The following is a 14,292-nucleotide window of genomic DNA, read 5'->3' as shown; positions in this document are numbered from 1 at the left end:
CATTTAGCTGGATGTTGGCTATAGTCTTGCTGTACATTGCTTTTACTATGTTTAGTTATGTGCCTTTTATCCCCAATTTTTCCAAAACTTTAAAAATAAACCGGTGTTGGATTTTGTCAAATGATTTTTTGGCATCTAAGGAGATGGTTTTTTTCTTTCAGTTTGTTTATATGGTGGATTACATTGATGGATTTCCATATGTTGAACCACCCCTGCATCTCTGGGATGAAGCCTACTTGGTCATGGTGGATGATATCTTTAAGTATTCTTGGATTCAGTTTGTGTCAGTATTTTTGTGTCAATATTCCTAAGAGAGATTGATCTGAAGTTCTCTTTCTTTGCTGAGTATTTGTGCTGGTTAGGTATCAACATGACTATGGCCTCATTAAAATGAGTTTGGTAATGTTCCTTCTGTTTCTGTTTTGTAGAATAGTTTGAAGATTATTGGTGTTCACTCTTCTTTGAAGGCTTTATAAAATTTTGTGCTGAAACTGTCTGGGCCTGACCTTTTTTTGAATGGGAGACTTTTGATGACAGCTTCAATTTCCTTAGGGGATATAGCACTAATTTATTTAAGTGATCTTGATTCTGCTTTGTTAAATGGAATCTATCAAGAAAATTGTCCATTTCATTTACATTTTCAAATTTTGTTGCATATAGGCTTTTGAAGTAGTGCCAAACTTTTCCTTGGAGTTTCTCAGTGACTGTTGTTATGTTCCCCTTTTCATTTGTGATCTTGTTGATTTGGACAGTGTCCCTCTGCGTTTTAGTTAGTTTGGCTAAGGGTTTGTCTATCTTGTTGATTTTCTCAAAGACTCAACTCTTGGTTTCTTTGATTCTTTGAATTGTTCTCTTTGTTCCTAATGTATTGATTTCAGCCCTGAGTTTTATTATTTCCAGCAACCCATGCCTCTTGGGAGAGTCTGCTTCTTTTTTTTTTTTTCTAGTGCTTTTAGGTGTGCCATTAAGCTGCTTGAATGAAATGCTTCAAAATTCTTTATGAAGGCACTTAGTGCTATGAACTTCCCTCTTAGCACTACTTTCGTTGTGTCCCATAAGTTATGGTAAGTTGTACCTTAATTTTCATTAAGTTCTAGGAGGTTTTTAATTTCTTTTTTTATTTCTTCCCTGACCTAGTTGTCATTGAGTAGAAAGTTCAGTTTCCATGTGTGTATAGGCTTTTAGTTATTTCTGTTACTGTTGATGTCTAGTTTTAAACCATGGTGGTATGAAATGATACAAGGAATTACTTCAGTCTTCTTGTATCTGTTGAGGCTTGCTTTGTGCCTGATAATATAGTCAATTTTAGAAATGGTTCCATGAAATGCTGAGAAGAAGGTATAGATTTTTCGTTTGGGTGAAAGGTTCTGTAGACATTTATTTAGGTCCATTTGATTCATGACCTCTGTTCAAGTCATTGTTTCTTTGTTTAGCTTCTGTATCAATGATCTATCCCTTGGCAAGAGTGGGGGGTTGAAGTCTCCCACTATTAAGGTGTTGGGATCAATGTGTAATTTAAGGTTTAATAATGTTTCTTTGACAAATGCTGGAGCCCTTGTGTTTGGTGCATAGATGTTCAAGATTGTGATGTCCTTTTGGTGGATTTTTCCTTTCATGGCAATGAAGTGTCCCTCTTCATCTCTTTTGATTAATTTTGGTTGAAAGTCTATTTTGTTAGATATTAGGATGTCTACTCCAGCTTGCTTCTTGTGTCCATTTGTTTAGAAAACCTTTTTTCAGCCCTTTACTCTGAGGTGGTGTCTATATTTGTAGCAGAGGTGGGTTTCTTGAATGCAGCACAATGTTGGATCCTGTTTCTGCAACCAATCTGTTAGTCTGTATCTTTTTATTGGAGAGATGAGACCATTGATGTTAATAGATAATGGTGACCAATGATTATTAGTTCCTTCTATTGTGGAGTTGGTTGTGCTTACGTGTTTGTGTGTTTCTTTTCTTTTGATATTTTTGTTGTGATGGTGTCTTTATCCTGTGTTTTCTTGGGTGGGATTGATCTCCTTGGGTTGATATTTTTCTTGTAGTATCTTCCGTAGGACTCTGTTGCTATGTAGATATTGTTTAAATTTAGTTCTGTCATGGAATGTTTAGTTTTCTCCGTCTATGTTGATTGAAAGTTTTGCTGGATATAATAGTCTGGGTTGGCATCTGTGAGCTCTAATCTTTTGCATGATATCTGTCCAGGTCCTTCTGGCTTTCATAGTCTCTGTTGAGAAGTCTGGTGTGATTCTGATAGGTTTGCCTTTATATGTTACTTGGCCTTTATCCCTCGCTGCTTTTAATATTTTTTCTTTGTTCTCTAGATTTAGTGTTTTGATTATTATGTGGTGGGAGGAGTTTCTTTTCTGATCTAGTCTATTTGATATTCTGTAGGCCTCTTATATCTTTATGGGCATCTCTTTCTTATGTTTGGGGAAATTTTCTTCAATGATCATCTCAAAATCATTTTCTCGGCCTTGGAGCCTAGAATCTCCTTTTTCATCTCCTTTGTCTTTTCATGGTATCTTTGATTTACTGGGTGTTTTGTGTTTGTAACTTCTCCAATTGTTTTTTTCCTATCTTCTCTTTATATCTTTTCTTGTGAGAAAGACACTGAAATGTTATACCAGATACTTCAAAAATGCCTGGAGTTAAGCATGCAACTTTATTAGAATACTCTGGCTGGAGCTTTTTGCAATGAAAACAAAATAATTCTGTGTTCAAATGGAAATGGAAGTAGTTCATCTTGCATTATCTATATAAGATGAGTCCAGGTCTTACAAATGAAAATAACAGTTGAGGTTTTTTTCTGAGGAACTCCATTTTCAGACTATTTTGACTATTTTATACACACCATATGGATTATGTATTCTAAGAACTACTTTCTGCTGAAAAAATTTTGTGGAAACACAAACCAACCAGCTCTAATGTCCCAGCTGGAAGTTCTGTTACTTTTTTTTCTGCTCTTTTGTGTTTATGTTTCTTACTCCCACATGTATATATCTTTGCAGTTGGAATCCTTCACGGTTGTCTCTTAGAAATTCCTTTAGCAACAAGGCAGCTCAGATCAGGACTTTGTTCTGAGAGACCATAATATCAAAAATTAGAGCAGGTATGCTGGACCACCGTGGGCTACCGGGAACCTGGAAAACTTTCCAGACCTCATCAGAAGGGACGAATGCACCCTGATCTGCAAAGGGTGATAGAGCACCAAGTTTTCTGTGAGGACAAGGCAGGTAGCTCCTGCAACAAGGCTTTGCCATTGTCCTACTTTCTGTTTTTCTGCTGCAGGAGTTCTGGGATCTGTTCTCTCTCTCTCTCTCTCTCTCTCTCTCTCTCTGTGTGTGTGTGTGTGTGTGTGTGTGTGTGTGTGTGTGTGTGTGTGTTTTCTGCTGCCTGTGAGGAGGAATCTGGCTCTGTGTATGTCTTTCTTGTCTGTTGCTGCCTGTTTTTTGTTTTTTTGTTTTTTGTTTTTGTTGTTGTTGTTGTTTTTTTTTTTTTTTTTTTTTGACTGGTACTGACTGATGACATGGGACAAATTACTCCTAATGCTTAGACTTAATTCTTATCCATTTCAGGGAGGTTTAGCCCATGCTCCACAGGCCCTGGTGACAGAGGCAAGGAGATTGCAAGGGATGGCTACAGTACGTGGAGCCTCAGGCTTGGAGCCTCTGGCACTGTTCTCTGGTCTCTGGTCTGGCAGAGTTTGGCTGTTGCTTTGGCTTTTGATCTGGAAGAGCTCAACAGGTGTGTTGCTGCTCAGGTCTGCTCTGGTGGAACTACAGACCACCCTTCCAAGTTCTGGTGTAGTTGGGTAGAACCCTATATGTGTTTTTGCAGCATGCTGTATTCATGATTCAGCCTTAGTTTGCAAAGGTCTATTGAGATTAACAGGCTGATTCGAAGTATAAGCCTGGCTCCCAGTCCTTGCATAAATCGATTAGTGCTGTTTCTTTCTGGCCATGTTTGATATGGCCAGAATAGTTCAAGTACAGTTTAAAATTGTTCTATACTGTTCTATTGTGTAGTGGGTTCTAAACCTTATTTGATTACAATGATAGAACTTGGTGACAGGAAACTGTAAATGCTCTACTCCACAGTGCTATGCCATGGAAGACAGCAACAACATCAACACGTAATGGTTGTATTTTAAATTGCCCACCCAGCCTGTAACAACATGAGGCTGGTGGCCATGTTGGTTCAGGTATATAGAGGATGGAGCCCTGGTTTTACTGCCATCTTTGTTGAGGGCTGCCAGCTGTGTTTATTTTCCTGTTCATTGTTAAGTGCAACTTATGTCCTTTAAGCTTTGTGCTGTTCAATTTTAATACAATATGGTAGGATCAGCAAGATTTGCCAGCCCCTCTATGAACTATATCTGATGGAAAATTTTGCTTTGATTTTAGTTCAGAAATGTATTTAAAGTTGTGTTAAAAACTGCAGTTGGTTACAAGATTGAGCTTTACTTAGTCTCTTGTTTATGTTTCCAAGGTTAAGCCTAGGATGAATAACTACAAAGTTTGCCTGTAAGCCTAGGATGGGTAAGTACAAAGTTTACCTGTGTGGATCAACTTGAAATAGATATGGTCCTAAAATACTTACTTACAGAATGTGCTAGAATTAGAGATTATAATATTGTTTTACAGGATGCAGTTTAGAGTAGATAACTAAAACAGACAAAGATTAACTCAATTATGTTAGCCCTCAAGTTTGTCAGATTTGATGAATATGTCTAATGTATGTAGGTTTTATGACAGAGTCCCAAAATTCTGGCAGGAGCTCCCCAAGGTCTCTGAGAAGATTTGGGTACAATGACAAATGACTTCAACTCTGGCTTGTGGTATGCTAACCAGTGGGCAAGACTGCACAAAATGGCCACCCTCTAGGGCCCAGCCTAAACTGTGGACACCTGGAGAGTCACTGTTTCATGTTGTTGAAGACAAGGTGACATCAGTCTCTCATGTTCTTTTTCTTACAGTCTCTCATCTTCTGTGACTGATGGCCAGCCTGTCTCTGCTCATGATGCTGTGAGACCACAGGAACCAGGGACAACTGCCTAGGTGGTGGACTGACTAGTCATCTCTGTCATTTTGATTGGTACAAAAATTCGTTTGACTTATACTTTATCCTTCTCAGGTCTCTGATCACATTGATGGCTAAGCTAAGCTAATGGTAACTTTGCATCCAAAGAGCAACAGTTATATCCACTGTTTGTTCATTAGTCAATTCATTAGCTAGTTAGAACTACTAACTACTAGATCTCTTATTTAACAAGGCAAACATATTTGCCTTTTGCCTTGCTCACAGACTTCATGTTAATTGCCCATGTCTTATGGTGAATAACTTTATAAAAAAGATGTAAAGGTTATGTAAGGTCTAAGTCTATGAAAGGTTAAGTTATAAAGATCTAAAAATGTTGAGGCTCTAGGAAGATGTTTCAAAGTTGTTAAATGCAAGTTGTAAAATGTGGGTCTAAGTAGGTGTTTTAAGGTATGTGGATGCAATTTTTAATGATACAAAAAATAATTTAAGGCATATTAAAAATGGGAGATAGTTCAGATTTCTCCTCCACTGTACTTATTGTTGTGCTTATGTTGTTATGTAATTTCAAAGGTTCAGAGTTAAGACATTGATCAGTAGAGTTTTAATAAGCTGATGGAGCACTGACTGCTTATTATCCAGTCACAAGGTTGAGATATTAATTTCCCTTTGGTTGTCTTCTGGAGATAGACTTAAAGGTGCTTCTCATCATTCTGTGTAATATGTATATCTCCGACCCAAAAGCCATAGTTTATACTAGGTTTTAAGGGCATGAGTCTATTCCTTCTGTCTTGCAGACAATTGTTTCCTACTTTTTCTAAAGTATGTATCTCAATACAATGGTGATATTAATATACTTCCTTTTGAAAGTAAAATTCATATGAGTTTCAGGAAATCAAAAAGTCATAAGACCTGGATCTGACATATCTCAAACAGACCTCAGATAATTTTTTTTTCCTTGGTCTTGTGATTCCTCAATTTCCTCATGTACTAGACAAATTTTAACTTCAGTCTCAGTCTCAATTTGTCTCTGCAGATTTGTCTCAGATGGGGCCTGGTTGACAGACTCCATTCAGGGATCAGCTATGAGAATGCAAGCTGAAATCTGGACTTGCTGAAAGCTGAAGTAAACCATTCCAGTAGATGTGATGGCTCTGTCTTCAAGTGGATCGCTAATTAGATGGTGTCCTATTTCCTAGCTTTTAACTAGCCTTTCAGTCTTCCTGGGTCCCCAATGTATGTGCTCCAATATCAGCCAGAAGAAATTACAGAAAAAAGATTTATCAGCCTTTATCCTAATTATCAGGCTGAAATGCTAAGTCAAAAGGAGCTTGCTGACATTATCTATTGTCTCAGGGACCTGCTTAGCTGGAATAGGAACTTGTTGTACAAATCCAGAATTATAACAGCTGGAAGGCAGATATTGATAAAGATAGTCAATGCCTTGAGATCTCAAATCATCGACTTAGAAAAAAATGTTGATTCCCTGGCAGAAGTAGTGTTGCAAAACAGAAGGGGTTTGGATCTGTTGTTTTTACAGCAGGGTAGGCTATGTGCAGCCCTCGGAATATAAACCCACTCAGGAATGATTACAAAATCCTTAGCAAGAATAACAAAAAGCCTGGAGAGATGCTGGAAAGAGAGACAGGATTCCAGACGATGGTTTAAATCCTGGTTTGATATTTCTCTTTGGCTTACTACCCTTATATCCACCCTGATGGGACCCCTGCTTATTTTGATTTACTTTTACTTTTGATTTTTACTTTTGTATTTTAAATTGCTTGATGGTTTTCATGAAGGAATGCTTGGGATTGATGCAGTTAAGGGTACTCAGATCCCATTATGGAAAGATAAATCTGGAAGACAATGGGCCTATATCTGGAAGATCCATGATTGGGTCTTCAAATTATCATGGCATGGAGGAAATGAGAGACCAAAGAGTTAAAAATTAGTTTTTTTGGGCTATTGGATTAAAGTTTAACACACAAGCCTGAACAAAGGCCAGACACATGGATACATGTCCAGCCACCTCTAGGAAGGAACCAGCCTTACTGCATTCTTTCCTGCCCACTAGAGATACAGTTGCTAGGAAACTGGCCCAAATCACCACTCACTCCTAGTGACAGTGAAACAAAGGAAGCAAGACCAATAATGGTTTTGGTGCTTTCCCACAGTCAATCAGTTTAAAATGCAACATGCTCTTTTGTATTTCAACCAATAGACACTTGCCAGGTTGGAATTCCCCTGCTTTGGGCATGCTGGGAATCAGACCTATAAATGACCCTCCTCCTCCTGAGCTCTGGACTTTACTCTCAATCTATGTATCAATGAGGGTGTGGGCCCAAGATCAAGCTTGTAATAGAAAACCTACTGCATTTGCATCAAAATTGGTTCCTTGGTAGTATTTGGGGTCCTCTAAGCTCAGGCATAACAGTTCCATATCTTGAATCACTGAAAAAAGCAACAATACAGGGAGAGAGCTACTGTGAGAATGGAGTTAAGCCACTCTTCCCTCTTTTCTATATGAATTTGTTTCTTTTATGTTTTGTATCCTTGAGGCTGAACTCTTCTTTGTAGATGCCATTTTGTGCAATAAACCAATATTTTCCCCAAACCCATGTTCGTCACTAGCCTTCAAGATAAAATATCCAGCCTAGATGGCTTCCAAACATCCTTAGTATCATATTTCCAAGCAAAATGATAGTCTGTCACAGGAAAAATCATCTTTAATCACAATTTCTACCTTGTGCAACTGTTGAAAGACATATGAAAGATGGTGTCTACTTCTCTAGATATGTTAACACTGAGAATAATTTGCATAAACACTGGCAAAAACATCAAAGAACAAGTTTTTGTTGCTAAATGAACAGATGAAAGAAATTCACTGAAATATAGTCTCACTTTAAGAAATATATGTGTATTACTAGAAATAAGACTACATTTTCAAATATCGGTGTTGTTCAAACTGTATACTTGGATGTAGAATAATAGAAATAGATTTGTATTTACCATCTTTCACAAAAGTCAACTTCAAATGAAACAAAGACTTCAACATAAAAATCACACCTAATAGAAGAAAAAGCAAAGAATGGCCTTGAACTTATTGGCATAGGAAAAAAAAAAACTTTCTGAACAGAATGCTGCTTAACACAGGTACTGAGATAAGCAATGAATAAATGAGACATCATGAAAATGAAAAGCTTCTGTAAAGTAAGACACTGTCACTCAAACAAAAAAGGAGCCTACAGAATAGTAAGTTTTTTTTTTTTAACAATTGTACATCCAATAGAGGGCTAGTATCAAAAGTAATATAAATAACTCAAAAAAGAAAAAAAAAACTAGACATCAAGAAAGTAAATAAGCCAACTAAAATTTGAGGGCAGCTATCATTAGCCATCAGGGAAATACAAATCAAAACTACACTGACATATGATCTTACTCCTGTCAAAATATCTAAGATCAACAAAACAAGTAACAACTTCTACTGGCAAGGATAAGGAGTAAAAGGAACACTCATATATTGTTGGTAGGAGTGCAAGTTCATACAGCCACTATGAAATCAGTGTGGTGATTCCTCAGGAAGATGAGGATTGATCTACCACAAGATCCAGTTGTGGTGGTTTGAAAAGGTATGGCTTATACATTCATTCATGTGTTTGAATGCTTGACCATAGGAAGTGGCAATATTAGGAGGTATGGCATTGTTAGAGTAAGTGTGGCCTTGTTGGAGGAAGTGTGTCACTGTGGAGGTGGGCTTTGAGGTCTCCTATTCTCAAGATATGTCCAGTGACATAGTCTCCTTCTGCTGCCTGAAGATCAAATGTAGCACTCTCTGCACCTCCAGCACCATGTCTGCCTGAACACTGCCATGATGATAATGGACTAAAACTCTGAAACTGTATGCCATATCTAATTAAATGTTTTTCTTTATACGAGTTGTCTAGTGTCTTTTCACATCAATGTAATCCCTAAGACATGGCATATACTCAAAGGATGCTTCATCCTACCACAGCGATATTTGCTCAACCATGTTCATTGATGCTCCATTCATAATAGCCAGTAATTGGAAACAAGCTACATAGCCCTCAACATAAAAAAAAAACTGGATAAAGAAAATATGGTAATTTACACAATGGAGTATTACTTAGTCATTTAAAAATTACATAATAAAATATTCAGGCAAGTGGATCATGCTAGAAAAAAACATCTTGAGAGAGGTATCACAAACTCAGAAAGATGCATATGGTGTGGATTAAAATGACAAAGCTACAATCCATAAAACCACAAAAGGCAGGCATAGAGTAAGGGGACAGAGGGAACATTTAGGTTTCAATAGAAAAGAGAAATAGAAAATATAGCTATGGATAGATGGGGGCCAGGAATGGGAAGATCAAGTGGGGTAAGGGGAGTTGTTACAGGAGAAAACACAGGGAGAGAGCTATATTAGGGGGCATTTGAGGGATAGTATGCAAACCTAATACAGTAGAATCTTACTAAAATATATTCATAAATGAAAGTGTTCTAAATGAAATTAACAAATAATGGGAAATACAGTGTCCAAATGGACATAATTTTGTCAAAGCTTTCACTATTGGGATTGGGTTACATCTAATTGAATTGTTAGATAAAGGGGTTCCACAGGAATCCCCCAATACCCACGCTATTGCCAAGACTAAAGGTTACTCTCCACAAACTGACATCAAGGCCCCATTGGTGAAGACAACACCTATACAACTCATTGAACACGGGGGTGTTGAATCTGTGTCTAAATAAAGCCTTCACCCCTCCATTTCAGTGACTTTGGTACAGGAAGGTACTCTGTAAATGCTCAAAAGTAAACACCAAGCTATCCACAAACCCTTTATCAAAATGATACGCTCCCTTCAAGATATGCTAGTGCAGTGGTGGCACAAAGCTTGTGGGATTAACCAACTAATAACTGATTTGACTTAAGTGCCATTCCACCCATACCTAACACTGCTTGAGTGACCACGAACTTAACACTAGATAGCCCAGGGACCTAGGGTAAAAACAAATAATACTGAAAAAAAAAGTAGGAATAAAACAACTCCTAATGATATTCTGATGTACTCATAGATCAGTGCCTTGGTCATCTATTGGCAAAGATGCTTCCCCACATAGCAGATGGGAACAAATATAGAGAGTCACAGCCAGAAATTATGCAGAGAATGACAGACATTGGAACACTCAGCCCTATCTGGGATGTCTCCATCAAATCTTTCCTCTAAGAGATAAGGGAATACCACAGAAGCAGAAATGGGAAGAACATTAGAGCCAGAGGGCATGAAGGACTCTAAGAAAACAAAGCCCTCTAAATCAACATGATCAAAGCTCATATGAACTCATAGAGACTGAAGGAGCATGCACAGGACCTACACAGATATGCACCAGGTCCTCTGCCCTTATATTACTGCTTCCAGTTTAGTGGTTTTTAATTTTTTTCATTATTATTATTTATTACAATTTATTCACTTTATATCCCAGTTGTAGCCCCCTCCCCTTTCCTCCCTATTCTACCTTTCCTTCTTCTTCCCCCTCCATATCCTTCCTCTAGTCCACTGATAGGGGATGTCCTCTCAGTTTAGTGTTTTTATAAGATTCCTGAGTGTGCAAACAGTGGGTCTCTGATTCTTGTGCCTTCTCTTGGACTCTTCCTTTTGTTGGTCTTGTCCAAATTCAATGTGTTTTGTTTTATATTATTTTATTTTATTATATATAATAAAATAATGAATGGATGAATGAAAACATAGCCATGACAGTAAAGATTAACAACTGATCTTTCACATTTACCTGCTAGGAATAGGAAAATTAGTTTTCTCCAACAGAGTAACACTGTATATATCACTAACAAGAACAGGCCTCATGTTTAGTAAGGATGACCAAAGTATAATTGACTCCAAATGTTTTATTTTTGTTTTGTTAGTGTGTGTGTGTGTGTGTGTGTGTGTGTGTGTGTGTGTGTGTGCTTTTATTTGGTTACAGTTAGTTGCAATTTGTTTTGTAGGTTTTTTTTATTTTGGGTTGTATTTTTATTTTTTTTTTATTGTTTTGGGGGGATTGTGGTATTAGGTTGTTTAATTAATAATTAGTTTATTCAGTTTACAACCTGGATATAAGCCCCTCCCTTCTCTCCTCCCATTCCCACCCTCCTTCCTGCATGCCCCCCACAGTATTCCTCAGAGTATGGGAGCCCTCCCTCTCATCTAGTCACCTGAGGACTGAGTTAGTCTTTTTTTCCCTGTGGCCTGATAGGGCATTCCCATCAGGGAGAAGTTGTCAGAAATTAGGCAACACAGTTCATGTCAGATATATCCCCAACTCCCCTCACTAGGGGCCTCAAATGAAGCCTGAGTTGCCCATCAGATTTATATATGTAGAGAACCTAGATCCAGTCCATGAATGGTCCTTGGTTGGAGCTACAGACGTCATAGGACCCTCTGGACTCTGGTTAATTGCCTCTGTTGATCTCCTTGTGGAGCTCTTGTCATCTCTAGGGCCCTTTATTGTCCCTTGCCCCTCTTTTCAAATAGACTCCTTATGCTTCGTCAATGTTTGGCTGTGAGTCGCAGTATCTTTTTCGAACCATTGCAAGGTGTTGCCTCTCAGAGTTAAATTCTGAATATAGCAGAGTATTGTTAATACTGTTAAGGGTTAGCTTTCTTCCATGGAATGGATCTTAGGGTTGGCCCTGATATTGGTTGGACAGTCCCTCAATCTCCACTCTGTGTGTTCTGTCTTTGTCCCTAAAGGTTTTATAGGCAGGGTAAGTTTTGAATCAAAGTTTTTGTGGGTGGGTTGGTGTTCTCCCTGGTCCCTAGGAGTCGTGATTAGTTAAGGGATATCCTCTTTGGTCTCCATGGCCCCTGGTACTAGGAGTCTTAGCTAGAGTTCCCCTCATAGCCTCCCAGAGACCTATTCTGCCTTAGGTCTGTGGTTTGTCATAAAGATGCCCCCACCCTCCATTTCTCTTTTCTTTGCAGGCCTTCTACCCTTTCACACCTGCTCTCCCCAGGCCCAATCTCTACCTTTATTTCTCTATGTGTTCCCTCTTCTACCTTGTTCCCACTCTTCAACCACTACCACTATCTATTTTATTTCCCCTTCTGGGTGAGATTTATGTATCCTCCCTTGAGTCCCTCATGTTGCTTATCTTCTTATGGTCTGTGCATTGTAGTATGTCTATCCTGCACTATATGACTGAAATCCACTTGTAAGTGAGTACATACCATGTACATCTTTCTGGGTCTCTGTTACCTCACACAATCTAATCTTTTCTAGTTCCATCTACTTGCCTACAAATTTCATGATTACTTTGCTTTTAATGGCTGAGTAGTATTTCATTGTGTAAAATGTTGCACAGTTTCTTTATCCATTCTTCATTTGAGTGACATCTAGGTTGTTACCAGATTCTGGTTATTACAAATAAAGCTGTTATGAACATAGTTGAGCATACCCTTTGTTTTATTGTGGGGCATCTGTATAGGGTTTTCGTTTGTTTATTTGTTTGTTTGTTGGGAAACAAAGTTGCATGGGTAAGGAGGAGGAGAAGATCTGTAAGATCTGACTTAAGGCAGGAGAAGAAGATGACCAACGTATATTTGAATTTGAAAATTGTTTTAAATAATGAAAACTATAGTCACCAAAAAGAAAAAAAAAATGTGTGGTAATATGTGCGAGTGCATGTGCATGTGTTCTATATCACTGTTAAGGCATACAGCCTTAAGAGTTAAGACATTTTGTGTTCTTGTTCTATGAACTTTGTTTATTTTGTTGCTCAGTGAACTAGATGAATATTATTTCTTTTTTTATTCATTTCTTCACTTTACATCTCAATTGTAGCCTCTTTCCTCCTCTCTTCCAGTTCCCTGACCTCTCTTCCTCCTGCATCCTCCTATTCCCACTCTCCCATTTCTCAGAAAAGGGGAGACAACCTCCCCTCTGTGAGAGCCAAGCCATAACACTATTGATGATTATGTTTACAGAATGGAGTCTTGCATGGCTGTCCTGTAAGAGACTTTGTCCACCAACAAATTGAAACAAAAAAACAAGACTCATAGCCAAACATTGGGCAGATTGTAGGAAGCCTTGTACAATATTTCTTAAATGGGATCCAAGATAGCGGTGCCAGGAGGACACCGTGTCTGAGGAGCAGGACAGCAGTGTTGGCACAGCGACCATGAGACTGAACTCTGGGCCCTAAAACACCAATGATTGTGTTTTCTAGGTGAGAGAAAACCCCAGGGTGTGAGAAGCAATCGGGTCCATTCTCAAGTCACCCAGTTAAAACCAGGAAGAGTTCCCGCGTCCCAGCAGGCACTTGGTCACCTGCCCAGAGCCACATGTGTGTTCTGTTCACCTTCCAGGCTGAACTGTGGCCACCAAAACAACAGAGACTGGCATTTCCACTTGCAAGAAAACCCCACCGTGAAGGAAGCAAGTAGGAATGCCCTCAGGTCACTCAGTCAATCCCTGGAAATGGTCCCAGTGACAGGAGGGTACACAGACTCCAGGCCAAAGACCTGCTGCATGCCCAACTCAGAGTCCCAGACAGAACTTTGGGCCCCAAGGCACCAGAAACTGGGTTTCCCTATTGGGAGAAAAATCCCACAATGAGGGAAACAGCAGGTTCAAGCTTAGAGCACTCAGCAACAACCCCCCCACACACACACACACGGAAAAGTTCTCAGGAAAAGTTCCCAGGTTCCTGCAGGCGCCCAGTCACCAGCTTGGAGCCACCACTAGCCTGTACCTTTGTGCATGCTCTTTGCACCACCACAGACAAAACTGTGGACCCCAAAACACCATGTACTGCGTCTCCCTGTTGGGAGGATACCTAACTACGGGGGGGAGGGAGAACATCTGGTTTGACTTCAGGACACCTGGCTCCAAAAAAATTTCTGGGTCCCCACAGGATCCAGGCTCTAGCCTCCAAAAGCACACCTGAATGCTGCCCTCACTTTCCACTGGTTAGAGCTTGGGTACTGGAGCACAAAGCTCCAACCTCAGAATTGCAGAAGCCTGGGATTCCTGAGATCAGCCTGCATATGCTGCTCCAAGGGGCAACCAGTTATCCCTAACTAAAGTGACCAAACTGTGGGGCTCCCAGGTTCTTCAAGAGGGCTGTGGCTAGAAAACAGTATAAGAGCAACAGCAGCAACTCACTAAATACAGAGCAAGAAACCAAGCAGCAGGGTTTCCAGGACTTCTCCAGGTGAGAGGAGAGCCCCCTGGCTAACA

The 14,292-nt window shown here is 39.3% G+C and overlaps 1 pseudogene; it reads left to right on the top strand.

Moving 5' to 3' along the window:
• Positions 1-3,172: 3,172 nt before the first annotated feature.
• Positions 3,173-14,292, top strand: part of LOC129681443 (ATP synthase F(0) complex subunit C2, mitochondrial-like) — a 35,850-nt pseudogene continuing 24,730 nt past the window's right edge.

Source organism: Psammomys obesus, unplaced genomic scaffold (genome assembly GCF_907164565.1).
Source record: "Psammomys obesus unplaced genomic scaffold, mPsaObe1.curated_primary_1811, whole genome shotgun sequence".
Classification (NCBI taxonomy): Eukaryota; Metazoa; Chordata; class Mammalia; order Rodentia; family Muridae; genus Psammomys; species Psammomys obesus.
The sequence above is the reverse complement of the archived record's forward strand: the minus strand, read 5'-3'. Positions and strand labels throughout refer to the sequence as shown.